A 12,725-nucleotide genomic window follows, 5' to 3' on the forward strand; every position below is an offset into this window, starting at 1 on the left:
ATGCCTCATCTATATGTGTGTGTGTGTGTGTGTGTGTGTCCATGGTTCCTCCACAAAGTGGACCAGCACAGCTCAGAGGTTCCCAGTGGTCAGGCTGCCCAGCAGCATCAAACACAGCTGGACTCCATATTTATGGTCTGTACATGTACAACAACTACTTTTATTATTATTAATAAAAACAGATTTATTTATAGGTCCCTTTCAGAACACCAAGGACTCTTTGGACTAAATGACCAAAAGAGAACAAACTTTGAGATCAGACGGTGCAAATGTGATCACAGGGAAACGTTTTAAACATCGAGGCTTTAAACAGAAACCAAAGTGAAACAGTTTGTAGTTGAGATCAGTGGGAATGAAGCTGAATAACTGTTTCTACAATAACTTTGAGAAATAAATGACAAATATGATGGAAATTAGCAGCATTAGCACTTACTAATGATGTGAGTTGACACTGGGCTGTATTGAGACGACCACATTAGGAGGTCCTTAACTGTAATGGAAACCAGTGGATCCAGTCGTGTCGACCTGTGGTGAGTCGATCTGAGCAGCTACTACTTTCCAAAGACCCAGCCCCCATAAAAAGCAGCCAATCAGCTTCTAAGAGTTACACACCCACACATATCTATCAAGTTAACTCTGGTCTAACACACTTGGATTTAGCTTGAAGAAGGTTCCTGTACGAGGACTGAAAATGATTTAAAAAGCAGCCAAAGAACAACTTTGACACACCTTCATAAAGCCTGCAGAGCAAAAGAAAAACTAGCTGAAAGTCTGGCTGCTCTTATGAAAAGTACAGAGAAATTATAGGTTGCTCAACACTTTTGCACAATATAAGAGTTTAAATAAATCTAAAGAATAACTCAAAATCCTACAATCATACTGAGAAAATCATCTACAGCTAACTATCCAAGTGGATTTGTTTAAGACAGCTCCATCTGCTGGTGGCCCTCTGCAGGTGCATGAAAGGGGCGTGTTTATAGTGAAAGTAGTAGAGAAAGTAAACCCCATGGGAAGGAGGGAGGACTCTCAGCAGCTTCCAGCTCATATTCAGACATTTCACTTCTCACTGAAAGCAGCAAGTTTGAGTGTCTGTACCTTAATTAGAAGAGATAACATGTCCATAGTAATTAGAGTTGATGGAGCAATGCTGTCCTTGTAATGTAGTTTATGATTTTTATACATCTGTTTGTGGACAAGTCCAGTTTATCTGTAGAGCCTCTCAAGTTGGTGACAGCAGTCAAAGTTCACGTGTAAACCAGAGCAGCAAATCAGGTCCAAATGTGTTGTTCACAGTGAGTGGGATCATCAGTGTGCTGCTATGTTAACATCCTGCAGCAGGATGTTAACATAGCAGCACACTGATTCATTAACTATTCATTCTCTGTTTGGTCAGAGAATGAATAGATCACTAAGTCAGTGTTGAGTTTAGGGGGATGGTAGACAGTTGCAGTAGGTTGAGCCAGTTGACACACAGTAAATTAAAAATAACTGAAGGCAGGAGCAGACACCTGTATGACTTTCCACCTCTCACATAGATTATTGTCCCTGGGCAGTGCCACAGGGCTGGTAGATGTAAACAAAGCTGGAGGAGAGGATTTATTCAACTGAGAAAAGTCACAGAGTTGTGTCTTGATGCTCAATCATCCAGGTAAGTAAATCTCAAAAAGGTTGATTCTGTTCATCTGGACATTTTCAGTGAGAGAAACGTTTCATCATCATCAGGTGACTTCTTCAGTCTCAGCTGACTGCAGGTTTCCAACCTTATAAACAGGACATTTGTATAATGACAGAAACCAGCAGCACTGAAGGAACAATAGGCTGGGAGGTCAGTTCATTGATCATTGGTACGCATATTGTCAGGACCATTGATCAACGACTATTGATAAATGGCCATGAGTACCATTCACAGAGAGTTGGGGAATGGCTGCAATCACAGCATTGTAAGATGGTGACAGATGTACCCTTAGGCCCCTCCTCGATTCAGAGATGGTCTTTCCCTTTTCACATAAATGGCCTCCTTGACTCCGCCCTCAAACCAGCGTTCACATTTCCTCAGCACCTTCTTGATGTGAAGTTCTTCTGCCTCCCTGGTGCTGTGTCTGTGGGGATGGTGTTTATTCTGTGTTGTAGCGTCCTGATGACGCCCAGTTTGTGCTCCAGTGGATGATGAGAGTCAAACCTTAAACACTGATCTGTATGTGTAAACAGAGTGAACCTTTAAGACCAGTTGGCTGTACAATCAACTCAGTCACCTGAAACATCTCCAAGTTTCTGGCTTCGATCATCAACCTGTTGGTCAGCTCTGAACACCAGTGAAATATTTCTCCCACTGAAATCACTGCATTCATATGAACAGGATCAACGTTTTGGGATTGTGGAATTGTGGACAAAGTCTCAGTTGATCAGATAAAGTCAAACTTGAAGAGATCGTGGATGATATGCTCCTTGATCGTAAAGAAGTGGATGTTGTGTAGACTGAAGTTCAGAGTGGTGTCTCATTCATAAAGTATTCTGTTCCAGCTGCTGGAGGACAACATCATCACTTTTGTGAAGAACGAGCTGAAGAAGATCCAGAAGGCTCTGAATCCAAATAAACCCCAGTGCTTGGAGTTTCAGAGGGAGGATGATGAGCAGAGGAGCAGCAGAGAGGCATTTGTGAAGATCACAGTGGATTTCCTGAGGAGAATGAAGCAGGAGGAGCTGGCTGACCGACTGCAGAGCAGTAAGAGGAGTTATCTAAAGATTTAAGCTGTTAGATAAATGAGAGTCAAAGGAGTTTGCAAAGAAAAAAGCGTCTGGACTTCTTTAAGTTGCTTGAAGACGTTTCAAGCAACTTAAAGAAGTCCAGACGCTTTTTTCTTTGCAAACTCCTTTGACTACGATGACCTGGATGACTGAGAATCTTCACAGATAGATAAATGAGACACTTGTGACACCAGTGTGTTCAGTCATTTCTCGGTGGGTCAGAAACTGTCATCAGCATTTTGTAAAATATGATTCTTGAAGTTGTTTTTTTGTTATCGTTATTCAGAACTTCCAGCTGTAGTTTGTCATCGTAAACTTAAGTCTAAGCTGAAGAAGAAGTTCCAGTGTGTGTTTGAGGGCATCGCTAAAGCAGGAAACCCAACCCTTCTGAATCAGATCTACACAGAGCTCTACATCACAGAGGGAGGGACTGCAGAGGTCAATGATGAACATGAGGTCAGACAGATTGAAACAGCATCCAGGAAACAACACAGACCAGAAACAACAATCAGACAAGAAGACATCTTTAAAGCCTCACCTGGAAGAGATGAACCAATCAGAACAGTGCTGACAAAGGGAGTGGCTGGCATTGGGAAAACAGTCTTAACACAGAAATACAGCCTGGACTGGGCTGAAGACAAAGCCAACCAGGACATCCAGTTCATCTTTCCATTCACTTTCAGAGAGCTGAATGTGCTGAAAGAGGAAAAGCTCAGCTTGGTGGAACTTGTTCATCACTTCTTTACTGAAACCAAAGAAGCAGGAATCTGCAGCTTTGAAGACTTCCTGTCACAGTCTGGCGGGGGGCAGACTGTATGAATTGCAAAAAGGACCCAAAATGCAGACTCCAATGAACAGGGAGCAAAACGTGAATGTTAACAAAAAGCGAGCCGTTTAATGAGGTTGGTAAAAAAGGTACAAACAAAAGGCAAGGCAAACTGAAGCAAAATTAACACAAACCTGAACTGGGAAATCTACACAAACAATAAGAAAAACCTAGACAAGAAACTTGGAAACATGGCATGAGAAACATGGCGTGGACAACAGACGACCTGACAAAGAATAGACAGAAAAACACAGACTAAATACACAAGGGTGATTAGGGGAAGTGGAAATACATGGGGAAACAGCTGACACTGGTCTGACATAACGAGACAAAGGATGCAAAGCTGACTACACTGACATAGGACACAGACCTTCAAAATACAACAGGAAACATGAGACGCAGACAAGACAATATAACCATGACAACATAAGACACGCAGCAGGAAACACAAAGAGCAAAAGGAGACTAAAACACAGGGGTAGAAGACACAAGGGGAATCTAAATAAACAAATGAACTTAGATAACCTAATGAACTTAAAAATTAACCATAAACATCAAAATAAACTAAAACTCAAAACGCTGGGTCAACAGACCCAGGAACGTGACACTTCCAGGTTGTGTTCATCTTTGATGGTCTGGATGAGTGTCGACTTCCTCTGGACTTCCACAAAACTACAATCCTAACTGACCCTAGAAAGTCCACCTCAGTGGATGTGCTGCTGATAAACCTCATCAGGGGGAAACTGCTTCCCTCTGATCGCCTCTGGATAACCACACGACCTGCAGCAGCCAATCAGATCCCTCCTGACTGTGTTGGTATGGTGACAGAGGTCAGAGGGTTCACTGACCCACAGAAGGAGGAGTACTTCAGGAAGAGATTCAGAGATGAGGAGCAGGCCAGCAGGATCATCTCCCACATCAAGACATCTCGAAGCCTCCACATCATGTGCCACATCCCAGTCTTCTGCTGGATCACTGCTACAGTTCTGGAGGATGTGCTGGAAACCATAGAGGGAGGACAGCTGCCCAAGACCCTGACTGAGATGTACATCCACTTCCTGGTGGTTCAGGCCAAAGTGAAGAAGGTCAAGTATGATGGAGGAGCTGAGACAGATCCACACTGGAGTCCAGAGAGCAGGAAGATGATGGAGTCTCTGGGAAAACTGGCTTTTGATCAGCTGCAGAAAGGAAACCTGATCTTCTATGAATCAGACCTGACAGAGTGTGGCATCGATATCAGAGCAGCCTCAGTGTACTCAGGAGTGTTCACACAGATCTTTAAAGAGGAGAGAGGACTGTACCAGGACAAGGTGTTCTGCTTCATCCATCTGAGTGTTCAGGAGTTTCTGGCTGCTCTTCATGTCCATCTGACCTTCATCAACTCTGGACTCAATCTGCTGGAAGAACAGCAAACAACCTCTACATGGTCTAAACTATTTAACAAACCAAAACTTCAATCTCTCCACCAGAGTGCTGTGAACAAGGCCTTACAGAGTCCAAATGGACACCTGGACTTGTTCCTCCGCTTCCTCCTGGGTCTTTCAATGCAGACCAATCAGACTCTCCTACGAGGTCTGCTGACACAGACAGGAAGTAGCTCACAGACCAATAAGAAAACAGTCCAGTACATCAAGGAGAAGCTCAGTGAGAGTCTGTCTGCAGAGAAAAGCATCAATCTGTTCCACTGTCTGAATGAACTGAATGATCGTTCTCTAATGAATGAGATCAAATGGTCCCTGAGATCAGGAAGTCTCTCCACAGATAAACTGTCTCCTGCTCAGTGGTCAGCTCTGGTCTTCATCTTACTGTCATCAGAAAAAGATCTGGATGTGTTTGACCTGAAGAAATACTCTGCATCAGAGGAGGCTCTTCTGAGGCTGCTGCCAGTGGTCAAAGCCTCCAACACAGCTCTGTGAGTACATATGTTTATAACATAAACAGCGTAATGTGTGATGGACACTTAAAAACATAAACATATTTATTTGAATGATCATCAGCACTAAATACAGTATATTATAGTTAATGTTTGATAGCAGCAGTAAATGTCAGTATCTTAAACATTTCTGCTGTTTCAGCTTTTATCAAAGTCATGTCCAGAATCATCCTGTAAGTAAAATTTATTTATACAGCAGCTTTCACGGGTCAAAAACCACAAAGTGCTTCACAATAGAGACAGGCAATAAAAAACACAGAAGATAAAAACATTAAACAGCAAACACTGAACATCATACAGCCTAAAACTAGTTAAAGGCCACTCTAGAGTCTGAATAAATGAGTTAGTGGGACCAGTAACAGCCTTTAACTGGAAGATCTCAGATGTGAGAAGAACTGTAGGATTGTAGAAAGTCAGAAATATAGACTGGGACTAAAAGTAAGGACTAAAACTTTAAATAAAGCCTCAAATGAACTGGTTACCAGTGTGAGAGATTAAACTGGAGTAATGTCCAGTCTATTTCATGTGCTGGTTAAAAGCATGGCAGCATCATTCTGTACTGACTAAAGACATTCAAAGACTGTGATGGAGCCATAGGTAATAATCATCAACTCCGTCATTCCTCCTCTGGTCTTATTGTTCAGCTGAATATGAGTTCACTTCTATATGTTACAATCAGCCTCACCAGTACAGTTCTCATGATCTGCAGCTGCTGGCAGATTCAATCAGATTCATCGTGTTTCTTCAGGTTTCCTGTTGTTAGATCTATTTGCTTGATTGTTTTTCAGTCTCTCCTATGTCGTGCACTTTGATTTCCGACTGTACACAGTCTGTGAACCATGACAATTTGAGACAGAATACAATTATCAGTGAGGACCCGGAGGACACTGACATTTACACTGTGCAGAATGAGACTTGAGACTTTATCTCACTGCTTTTTGGACGACTGATGGACGGACTAATCACTATATCTGCTTTAGTAGAAATAATTTCCATGAAAACGTCACTGGTTCAGTCTCCCAGAATCTCTCAGTCATATCTTGACCTTTTCCTAGAGTAACTAACCCTCACTCACCAGCCTTCCCTCTCATTGCTACATGCTTACGGTCTTGCTTATCACGTGTTCACAGAATGAGGAGTCATCACTTGTTTTTGTTTAGCATTTAATGAGCAAGTTCCAGGTCTTTATATTTACACAGGGAACATTTTTAAACTAAAACATTTTTTAGCCATAAATAGTACACTGACATTTGTCTTTCTTTTAAAGGTGTCAACACAAGAAGTGATTTAAATTAATCACAAACAGTTTGTTATCAAATGAAAATTTTTCAAATTACGTGTTTTTATTTTGGTTTTTTAGGCTGTGTCCCTGATCTCTCAGACAGAGGCTGTGATGCTCTGTCCTTAGTTCTCAGCTCCCAGTCCTCTAGTCTGAGACAGCTGGACCTGAGTAACTCTGACGTGCAGGATTCAGGAGTGAAGTTTCTGTCTGCTGGAGTGAAGAGTCCATGCTGTAAAATGGAAACTCTCAGGTCAGGATTTAAAATTTTCCACTGGTGATCATGTTAAACCTGAATTGAATTGAATTTAGTGATAATCTCACTGTATGTGGTCCTTTAGCGTCTCCTAGTGGTGAACATGTGGAGTGGTGTTAGCCTGGGTGACGAGTGTAACTGTTGAGTGAGAAAGACTGAGGTCGTGTCCAATTTCATGGGTTGCATCCTCCTGAGGACTTGGCCTTCGCGGTCTATGTTGGCCGGGTCCTCAGAAGGTCGTGTAGGCCGGAAGTAAACGGCTGTGAATTTGGACGGTCTAGCCTTCAGATTTGCGTCACCGCTGTGTCGGAGGAGTTTAATAAACTCGGACGTCTGCTCCTTGCTATCTAAAATATAACAAGACACTGGCATAAATTCTCGACCGTCTCACACTTCTATTTAATCAGTTTTCTGTTTAACGTTTATTCAGCTGTGTGAAAGTCCCGGAGGAACCCAACTGATGGATTAATAAAGTTGTATTTAATCTAAAAATCTAATAACCTTGATCTCAGCCAAACCAATTTACTCCGGAACAAATAAAACACAGAAAAAAGGCAAACAATTACATTTTTATGTTATCCGAGTGACATATATCATGTTTAACCTGAGTAGCGAAAGAGCAGGGGTCTGAAAACGATGAAGCCGGGAGTCCGCTGCTCTCGCCAGCTGGAGTGACCATTGAACCCTTCGGCTAGCTATCGAGCGGGTGGGTAACAGACGTCTCCGAAAACGTCGGCACACTTTTGCAAATATGCAATATCTTGATAAACCAAGCAGATATTTGAAGTTTACACAGCTACTTTCTCGCCTGAAAATATGTTAAAAGTTTATTTTGTGACCCAGAAAGATTAATAAGAGTAATTATAAAACTTAGTAGCAATGGCTGCCATTGTTGGCAGCTGAAATTTGGCTGGGCCACGAAGGACACACCCGACCCATCCTTCAAATTCGGGGAAATGAAGGACGCATTTGTCGGCATCATTTGAAGGAGTCGACAAATTTGGACAGCCTTCGTCGCCTGGCTGTGACGTAATCGGACTTCAAATGTGGCCTCCGGAGGATGCAGCCGACTTTTTGGGACACAGCTTGTGTCTTTCTATCAAGAGCGTCAGACACTCAGACTGGTTTTCTTTGTGGATGATGATGTATTCTCACACTGATCCTTCATGGTGATGCTGCCATCCACCCACTGCTCCTGGATTCTTCATCATCATCTCCATCAGCCCTCACAATACTCCACCTTCATCAGCTTCATGTTCAGGAGCCTGGATGGACAGTAATTCTTTCCATGGGTTATGGTGGGACATTGAGAGCTGAAGTCAAACAGCAGTGAGAAATGAAAGACTGATTCATTTCTATTTAGTCTTGTGATGTGCAGCTTTGTTCAGAGCATTAAGGCCCAGCAAAGATTACTGAGGTCATAGAGTCACTGATGAAACCTGTGTGCTTATAGAAACTGAAACCAGATGAACCAGAAAAGAAGGACATTAAAATGAAGTGTCAGCTACACAAAGGTATTCAGTTGTTGGTGTGAGTTATTTAAATGGACGATGGAGTCAGACTTTAAGCTGCTGGACTCAGTCACTATATCCTGTTCTCCTCATAGAACCTGGATACACAGACTCACCTGTGACACAGTGACACACAGTGTGGGCTACACACACATTAGAAAGTGGATCAGTCACACTTGTGCAATAATTTGTAGTGCTGGGCAACCATGAACACTTTGAATCACCATTAATGGCTTTGTTACAGCAACATGCAATCATGAATTCAAAAGTAGTGTATTGTGTACTTATTTTAATAGTGCTGCAGTATGAGAAGTGCAACATTCAGTGTGCAGAAACAAATGAGTGTGTGAAGTGTGTGTTTGTCCTGGATTTCCTTTGGAGAATCTCAGTCAGAAACAAGACAAAGAAAAACTCTTTCAGTCGTCCAGGTTGAGTTGACAACATGAACTGCATTTATCTTCCTCTGACTTGACATTTTCTTCCTCCTCTGCACCGAGCCAGCTGCTAAGACTCACAAGCTCACTGACATCTGATGATAAAGAAACTCTCTTCTTCTGTACAATATGAGCAGCAACAGAGAACAAGCTTTCACAGGTACAGATGTTGCAGCTGTGGCCAAGTACATGTGCTGCATGTTTGGAGCAGCACTCTAATGGACAGGCCTCTGTACTGATGGTGGGCTCTGCTCTGTATCCACCACACTGTTCTCAGCTGAGTCTTCCTCCTGTTCACAATCCCACTCTGATGAAGCAGCCAATAAGGCCAACTTTTTCTCTGGTGGCTCGGATGTTGCTGCTTCCACAGGTTTCCCTCCAACAACCCTCCAACAACAAGGACCTGCAGTTCAAAAAAGTGCCCCTCCGACAGCCAAACCCATCTGTTCTCTGATTGGATTATTACATTTGTGATAGACATGACATTGACCAATCAGATGAAAGGAAGAAAAATAGGGTCAAAATTCGTACGTGTAACTTGCAGGGGTTTTTTGGCTAAGTCCACACACAAATCTTTTTTACACATACAAAACTGATTTACAAGTACAAAATATTTATGACCACATTTTGAGCCCATGAAGCTGCAGTCAGCTGAGACTGAAGAAGTCACCTGATCAGTGAGCAAACGTGAAAACGTCCAGATGAACAGAATCAACCTTTTGGGATCAGCCAGCAATGCAGCATCATTGTTGTTCAGGTTCAGAGGTTTGCAGGAATGAACTGATGACCAGAAACAGCTGCAGAGTCCAATAAAATACCAGCTGGAGTTCAGCTGCATTTGAAGAAGTCAAAGAAAAGTAAGGATGGCAAAGGGCGATGTTTTCTTCCAAAGAACTGAAAACATGGTCGACGCCTCATTAGAAGAATAATCTGGACATTTGTGAGGAACTCTAACCAAGAAAGCAACACAAGAAAGCAACGTCACACAGATCCAACAGACAGTTTCCATGACTGGAAGTGTTCAGTGTAAAATGCTACATTGCATTATTGCATCCTCTCACCACAGGAGGTGCTGTTGGCACCACTGATTGCTGATCAGCTGTTCTCTGATGATCTGATTGATCCTGTGAATAACGGGACTCACTGAACTCTGTGACACAGTGAAGATCACAGAGTTTAACATCTGACTGACGTCACACAGACAGAAGGATGAACCAGTGAGGCACAGAACACAGTTACTGGAGATACTGGATCAGCTCCATGTGAACCTCTGATGGAGAAGCTGCTGACCCAGAGAAACATCAGGACATGACAGGCAGCTGCACTGATCTAACAACATGTAGCAGAGCTGATCTATGTTAGAGGATCTATCACAGCAGCTGAAAGTCCAACACTGGATACCAGCTGAGCCTGTGCTGAGTGTTACAGGAAAAGAAACACTGACACTGGTAGACACAGTGATGCTGACTGGGGCACAGAGCTGAATGATGCAGCATCAGGACACTGTTTCAGTCTGACTGACAGAGAAACCTGTAGCTGCATCTACATGTGAGGCAGAGGCCACACAAGCAGGTTTCTGTGTTTCACAGTGACTGAGATCTTCAGTTGGGGTGGACATGCTCCTGTACAGACCTCTGAGGAGAACCAAGGTGCAGTCAAAGAGTCCAGTCTGTCCTCACAGATGTCAACATGTGGTTTCATCAGGTCTGCTGTCAGCTAGCAGGCTCACATCAGAATCACTGTTCCTGAAAAACACAGTCTGTGTGACATCATCAGTCAGCTGATCGTCCCAGATCTGAATGGTTTCTGTCTCTACTGAGGAAGTCAGAGAATATCACTGAGGTGTGGATCAGGTCTGAGTGACCTGTGGAGGGACAGCTTTAAACAGTCCACAGGTCTCACGTCCTGCTCAGTCTGGTAGCAGATACCTCGTATTGTTCCAGATGTGCTGACATCACCAGCAGCAGCAGCAGCACAGCTGTGTGATAGGATGAATCTCAGTTATTGATCCAACACACAGTAAATACAAAGATCAGGATTTATGAGAGTAATCATTATGAGTCTGAACACATGATCACTGAATGTTAGTCTCCACAATAATAAGCTAACACAAGCAAACACAGCTTTCAGCTCTTATTTTGAAACTTCTTTAGAGAGCTGTGATGTGAGCGTGCCTGGCTCTGAGGCACTTGGGTCAGCCTCTGTTGTTTAGAAGTGTTACAGACTGTGAATGACACAGACCTGTCAGTTTCATGTTTGTCTGTAACACAGCTCAGGGGCTCCATGCTGAACGCATCCATCCAGTGTTATTGATCCAGGACTAATACCAGCATTGGGATCAATACTACACAATCACATGTGTCCACGTGATGGATTTGACCAGCTTTATTCATTAATGATCAATCAACTTATTTACTGCATCTGAGTCCAGCTTCATTTAAATGATCCAACCATGAAAATGACATCAGTCCTACAGAAGCACTTAATGCTAACAGGAAGTCATTTATTTTTTCTCATAATTTTTTTCTCTTATTTTTTTTCATAATTTTTTCTCTAATGATAAAAATTTTATTTGTGAAGAAGTTCATGAAGTCATTACTAGTTAACGTTAAAGGGATTGTTGGCTCAGTAGAGCTCTGACTTTTTGTCAGCCTGGCTACAGTGCTGAAGAGAAACCTGGGGTTGTTCTTATTTTCTTCAATCAGTGACGAATAGTAACATGTTCTGGCTTTGCGGAGGGCTTTCTTATAAAGCAGCAAACTATTTCTCCAGGCTAAATGATGATCCTCTAAATTTGTGACACGCCATTTCCTCTCCAGCTTACGAGTTATCTGCTTTAGGCTACGTGTTTGAGAATTATACCACGGAGTCAGGTACTTCGGATTTGAGGCCTTAGTTTTCACAGGAGCTACAGTATCCAGAGTCATACGTAGTGAGGAGGTAAAATTATTAACAAGATAATCGACCTCTGTTGGAGTAGCGTTCAGATAGCTGCTCTGCTCTATGTTGGTACAGGGCATTGAAGATGATAACAGTGGGTGGATTATATTCTTAAACTTAGTTACAGCACATTCAGAAAGACATCTACTCTGATAAAGTCTACTCTCCACTGCTGTGTAATCAATTATTGTAAATGTAAATGTTATCAGGAAATGATCAGACAGCAGAGGGTTTTCAGGAAACACTGTTAAATGTCCAGTTTCTATGCCATATGTTAAAACAAGATCTAGAGTGTGATTAAAGTGGTGGGTGGGTTCTTTTACATTTTGAGAGAAGCCAATTAAGTCTAATAACAGATTAAATGCCATGTTGAGGCTGTCATTTTTAGCATCTACATGGATGTTAAAATCACCCACAATAATTATTTTATCTGAGCTGAGCACTAAATCAGATAAAAAGTCTGAGAAATCAGAGAGAAACTCTGTGTAAGGCCCAGGTGGATGATAGATGATAAGAAGTAAGACTGGTTTCTGAGTTTTACAGCTGGGGTGGACAAGGCTAAGCATCAGGCTTTCAAATGAATTAAAAGTCTGTCTTGGTCTTTCGTTAATTAATAGACTGGTGTGAAAAATTGCTGCCACACGCCCCCTCGGCCTGTGCTTCGGGATTTCTGGTAGTTAGAATGACTCGGGGTGTTGATTCATTTAAACTAACATACTCATCCTGCTGCAACCAGGTTTCTGTAAGGCAGAGTAAATCGATTTGTTGATCAATTATTAAGTCATGTACTAACAGAGACTT

The 12,725-nt window shown here is 42.4% G+C and overlaps 1 pseudogene; it reads left to right on the forward strand.

The window, feature by feature from the left end:
- Positions 1-495: 495 nt before the first annotated feature.
- Positions 496-5,487, forward strand: LOC120435065 (annotated as a pseudogene).
- Positions 5,488-12,725: the final 7,238 nt, after the last annotated feature.

This window comes from Oreochromis aureus, linkage group 3, assembly GCF_013358895.1.
Source record: "Oreochromis aureus strain Israel breed Guangdong linkage group 3, ZZ_aureus, whole genome shotgun sequence".
Lineage (NCBI taxonomy): Eukaryota > Metazoa > Chordata > Actinopteri > Cichliformes > Cichlidae > Oreochromis > Oreochromis aureus.